This window comes from Myotis lucifugus, unplaced genomic scaffold, assembly GCF_000147115.1.
Source record: "Myotis lucifugus unplaced genomic scaffold, Myoluc2.0 scaffold_2398, whole genome shotgun sequence".
NCBI classification, from domain to species: Eukaryota; Metazoa; Chordata; class Mammalia; order Chiroptera; family Vespertilionidae; genus Myotis; species Myotis lucifugus.
The window spans coordinates 8,913-14,809 of record NW_005873446.1 but is presented as its reverse complement, the minus strand read 5'-3'; the positions used below and the strand labels follow the sequence as shown (position 1 = coordinate 14,809).

Sequence of the window (5,897 nt, the reverse complement as noted above, 5' to 3'; positions counted from 1 at the left end):
ACAGAATCCTTGTGTATGCGGTGTGTTCCTATTGCAGTACGTGGTTTCTAGATGGAGAGTTGTTAGTTTTCTTAGAAAATTAGGGAGAGTTTTAACTAGTTTCTTCAAAATTTTGTTCATAAAAAATTCATTTTCCTTTTACTTTCAGTTTCCTTTAATTTAAATCCCTTAATCTGAAGAGGAGTTTTGATTTTGGACTGAACCTGGGCGACCCGGTTAAGCTCCGGTATTGAGTCTCCGGATTGGGAACAGGTTGGTTGCTGTAATCCGCCAACTCGGCTCCGCTCGGACAGAGAGGCTGCTGCGACCCTCAGGCCTCAGCCAGTCGGGAGTCAGACTCTCCTGGGCAGGCCCTGGCGGTGGACGACCACGGACCCGTGTCCTTAGAGACTAGTTCGCTTTCTCTTGGTGCCAGATTAATCACCTTTACACTAGGTGGCTGTTTCCTTAATACTCTGACCGAAACTTGAGTGTTTTTTTGTTGTTGTTGTTTTGTTTTTTTTGAGCAGTGGTTCTCAACCATCTGGCCCTTTATTTTATTTATTTCTTTTAATTTTGTTTTATTGCTTAAAGTATTACAAAGATTATTACATATGTCTCCTTTTTTTCCCCGCTTGACATTCCCCCGGCCTCCCCTACCCCCCAGTGTCTTGTGTCCATTGGTTATGCTTATATGTATGCATACCAAGTCCTTCAGTTGATCTCTTACCCCCCCTCCCACCCCCCAACCCTCCCCAGCCTTCCCGCTGTAGTTTGACAGTCTGTTCGATGCTGCTCTGCCTCTGTATCTATTTTTGTTCATCAGTTTATAATGGTCTTTATTATCCATAAATGAGTGAGATCATGTGGTATTTTTCTTTCATTGCCTGGCTTATTTCACTAAGCATAATGCTCTCCAGTTCCATCCATGCTGTTGCAAATGGTAAGAGTTCCTTCTTTTTTTACAGCAGCATAGTATTCCATTGTGTAGATGTACCACAGTTTTCTAATCCATTCATCTGCTGATGGGCACTGGGGCTGTTTCTAGATCTTCGCTATGGTAAATTGTGCTGCTATGAACATAGGGGTGCATATATCCTTTCTGATTCGTGTTTCTGGTTTCTTGGGATATATTCCTAGAAGTGGGATCACTGGGTCAAATCACTGGGAGTTCCATTTTTAACTTTTTGAGGAAATTCCATACTGTCTTCCACAGTGGCTGCACCAGTCTGCATTCCCACCAGCAGTGCACGAGTGTTCCCTTTTCTCCACATCCTCTCCAGCACTTGTCGTTTGTTGATGTGTTGATGATAGCCATTCTGACAGGTGTGAGATGGTACCTCATTGTTGTTTTGATTTGCATCTCTTAGATGGTTAGTGACTTTGAGCATGTTTTCATATGTCTCTTGCCTTTCTGAATGTCCTCTTTTGAAAAGTGTCTATTTAGGTCCTTTGCCCATTTTTTGATTGGATTGTTTATCTTCCTTTTGTTAAGTTGTATGAGTTCCCTATAAATGTTGGAGATTAAAGTCTTATCGGTGATAACATTGGCAAATATGTTCTCCAATGCAGTGGACTTTCTTGTTGTTTTGTTGATGGTTTCTTTTGCTGTGTAGAAGCTTTTTATTTTGATGTAGTCTCATTTGTTTATTTTCTCTTTAGTTTCCAATGCCCTAGGAGCTGTATCAGTGAAAAAATTGCTTCGGCGTATGTATGAGATTTTGTTGCGTTTGGATTCCTCTAATATTTTTATGGTTTCCCATCTTACATTTAAGTCCTTTATTCATTTTGAGTTTATTTTTGTGTATGGTGTAAGTTGGTGGTCTAGTTTCATCCTTTTGCATGTATCTGTCCAATTTTCCCAACACCATTTATTGAAGAGACTGTCTTGACTCCATTGTATGTTCTTGCCTCCTTTGTCAAATATTAATTGAGCATATTGGTTCTGGTCGATTTCTGGGTTCTCTATTCTATTCCATTGATCTATATGTCTGTTCTTGTGCCAGGACCAGGCAGTTTTGAAAACAGTGGCTTTGTAATACAGTTTGATATCTGGTATTGAGATCCCACCTACTTTGTTCTTCTTTCTCAAGATCGCTGTAGCTATTTGGGGTCTTTTTTTATTCCAGATGAATTTTTGGAGAGTTCATTCTAGGTCTGTGAAATATGCCCGTTGGTATTTTAATGGGTAGTGCGTTGAATTTATAGATTGCTTTGGGTAGTATGGACATTTTGATGATGTTGATTCTACCAATCCATGAACATGGTATGTTCTTCCATCTGTTTATGTGTTCCTCTATCTCTTTTTTCAACGTCCTGTAGTTTTCCGCATATAAGTCTGTTACCTCCTTAGTTAAGTTTATTCCTAGGTATCTTAATTTTTTTGATGAGATGGTAAATGGGATTGCTTTTTTAGTCTCTCTTTCTGTAAGTTCACTATTGGTGTATAGAAATGCCATAGATTTCTTGGCATTAATTTTGTATCCTGCTACATTGCTGAATTCATTTATTAAGTCTAATAGTGTTTTGATGGAGTCTTTAGGGTTTTCTATGTACAATTTCATGTCATCTGAGAATAAGGACAGTTTTACTTCTTCTTTTTCAATTTGGATGCCTTTTATTTCTTCTTCTTGTCTAATTGCAATGGCTAGTACTTCCAGTACTATGTCAAACAGGAATGGTGAGAGTGGGCATTCCTGTCTTGTTCCTGTTCTTAAGGGAAATGGTTTTAGTTTTTGCCCATTGAGTATGATGTTGGCTGTGGGCTTGTCATCTATGGCTTTTATTATGTTGAGGTATGATCCTTCTATTCCCACCTTGCTGAGAGTTTTTATCAAAAATGGGTGTTGGATTTTGTCAAATGTTTTTTCTGCATCAATTGAAATGACTATGTGGTCTTTTTCTCTCAATTTGTTTATGTGATGTATCACGTTTATTGATTTGCGGATATTGTACCATCCTTGCACCCCTGGGATAAATCCTACTTGGTCATGGTGTATGATCTTTCTGATGTACTGCTGGATCCGATTTGCTAGGATTTCGTTGAGGATTTTGGCATCTATGTTCATGAGGGATATTGGCCTGTAATTCTCTTTCATTGTGTTGTCTTTATCTGGTTTTGGTGTTAGGGTGATGCTGGCTTCATAGAATGAGCTTGGAAGTGTTCCTTCCTCTTGAATTTTTTGTAGTAGTCTGAGGAGGATAAGTTTTAGTTCTTCCTTGAATGTTTGGTAAAACTCCCCTGTGAAGCCGTCTGGCCCTAGGCTTTTGTTTGCTGGAAGCTTTTTGATGACTGCTTCAATTTCTTCCATAGCTATTGGCCTATTGAGATTTTTAGATTCTTCCTGATTCAGTTTTGGAAGGTTGTATTTTTCTAGGAATATGTCCATTTCCTCCAGGTTGTCTAGTTTGTTGGAGTAGAGTTGTTCATAGTATTTTTTAACAATCATTTGTATTTCTGTGGGGTCTGTTGTTATTTCACCTCTATCATTTCTGATTTTGTTTATTTGGGTCCTCTCTCTTTGCTTCTTGGTGAGCCTGGCTAGAGGTTCATCAAACTTGTTTATCCTTTCAAAGAACCAGCTCTTGGTTTCATTGATCTTATGTATTGTTTTTTTGGTCTCTAGGTTATTTATTTCTGCTCTGATCTTTATTATCTCCTTCCTTCTGCTCACTCTGGGCTTTTCTTGTTGCTCTCTTTCTAATTCTTTGAGTTGTAGAGTTAGATGATTTACTACCATTTTTTCTTGTTTTTTGAGGTAGGCCTGTAGAGCTATAAACTTCCCTCTGAGGACTGCTTTCATTGTGTCCCATAGGTTTCGGATTGTTGTGTTTTCATTGTCATTAGTTTCCAGGATGTTTTTAATTTCTTCTTTGATCTCATTGGTAACCTGAGTGTTTTTGACAATTTTAAATAATTATCCGCCTGCGCTGCAGAGAAATTTGTTTTGGAATCCTGCTGGCTACGCCAATTATCCCAATTATGCCCCAATTAATTAGTTATCTGTCTAGATTTAGTGGGACATGTGCAGATGACCAGGGGTCAACAATAATAGCCTATCCCTGGTACTTCAAACCTAGACAGTTGAGCCGAACCAGAACACATGAACACACAAGACAGAATTAGTATGCAATCACACAGGGTTTATTTACTTATTCCTAGTGGGTCCTAGGCTCCAGCAAAGGCCACCAGGCAATGCACACCGAAAGACGGACGACGAAGATGGAGACAGACAGGTGGCCACAGTTGGGTCAGGCTCATACAGCACAGCAGTCAGTCAGGGGCTCGTCTCACGGAGTGAAAGTCCACGGAGTCTCACGTGGAGTCCACCTCTCATCAGGCAGGAAACGTTCACTGAAGAAAAATCTGGTGCTTATATAGCCAGTAGTAAACAACTTGTGTCTTATCAGTGTGGGCCAGACGGTGTGTCTTATGCTAGGAGCAGGGTGTTTACACTTTAAGGGTATTCACATCAAGATAGTGGGGTGTTCACCACATTTTGGAAGTTACAGAGTATTGGGGTCTTCACACAGCTAACATTTCACACAGTAATTATTTCCACACATTAGAGGGGCTTTCTTATGACCATAACATATTATAACACTAAGGAACAATGCAGCTCAGTCAACAGGACAGCAGCCCAGTGAATAGCTGTGGCAGGAAACAATGAACTGCACATAAGTCTACTTCACATTGGAGCTTTTTCATAAAAATCATACTATGGTAAAACAAGGTATAAAGAATGACGTTTACTTAATTCCATCACACACCTGGCTTCACAATGCACACAGATGTCTAACAAACACTTGGCCATCTTTAAGGATACAGTATCCTAATGGTCTCCTCATTTCTATCTCCCTGTGGAACAAGGGACCACGTGGACTCAGGAGATAGTGGACTTAATACAAAATGAAGGTGATGTTGACCTAACTCAACGAGCACCTACTCATGTGAGTTTTCCTTTCATCGAATGGATAATCCCGTCCATAGGATCGGGTGAGTGTGAATAACTTCACTTGATTATACTCCTAAATGCAGACTCAGAATGCTGACTATCAAATAGCCTCCCAAAACTCTAGACACTCACACAAGTATATCAATATACTTGTGACTTTGTCTTTTTAAAAAACTGTATCTGGCCCATGCTGTTCTCCAGCCATCTCTTCTAATGGAGTCACTGTTCATACGGAAGGAAGTTAAATGTTGATCCTCTAATTAGACATTAATTGTACTCCACAAGGAGGAGCCTAAGTGATTTTCTGGTCAACAGGTTGGGATTTGGGTTCTTATTTATTTGGTTTGCTGTTTGTTATGGTTAGACATTGTTCAAGCCAGAACATTAATTCGTCGGTTGGACACATCCTCGCGGGTCAGACCACAGAGCTGCCTGACATTGTCCAGTTGGCCCTCAGGTGGTGACAATGAAAGCAGCATATTGTGAAGCACAGCGAACAATAGTGGGAAATGATCAGAATCATTTTTCAGGCTTGGAACAAGCTAATGCGATGCCCTCACCACGGACCCTGAAAACACACCTTCCCTTCCAACTGCTGCCTCCGTCTTTCCTGGAGAGAAACTGTCAGGTAAAGAGCAACAGGAGCTCTGAGTGACACTCTGGTCTTCAATCTACTTCCTCAGAAAGCTCTTTACTTATTAAAGGAAAACCCTTCACCTCTTCCCAACAACCGCGTGCACGCGGCTCTGAGCCTTTCACCTCCCAACACCCACATCCGGGATCCGCATCCGAAAGACGGACAGACGGACGGATGGACGGATGGATGGACAGACGGAGCTTGTGGGCACTAACCCGCGCGCAGCGGCCTCACGGGCTATTTCTCTCCCCGCAGATAATCTATGTGGCAAGAAACCCCAAGGACAACCTGGTGTCTTACTACCATTTCCACAGGATGAATAAAGC

General features: G+C 40.9%; 1 long non-coding RNA gene across 1 annotated transcript; it reads left to right on the top strand.

Annotated features, from left to right (window-relative positions):
* The first annotated feature begins 4,847 nt into the window (after nucleotides 1–4,847).
* LOC106695720 lies at nucleotides 4,848–5,891 on the top strand. Its single transcript, XR_001346748.2, has 3 exons — nucleotides 4,848–4,975; nucleotides 5,465–5,562; nucleotides 5,827–5,891. It is a non-coding gene; the product is annotated as an uncharacterized LOC106695720 (long non-coding RNA).
* Nucleotides 5,892–5,897: the final 6 nt, after the last annotated feature.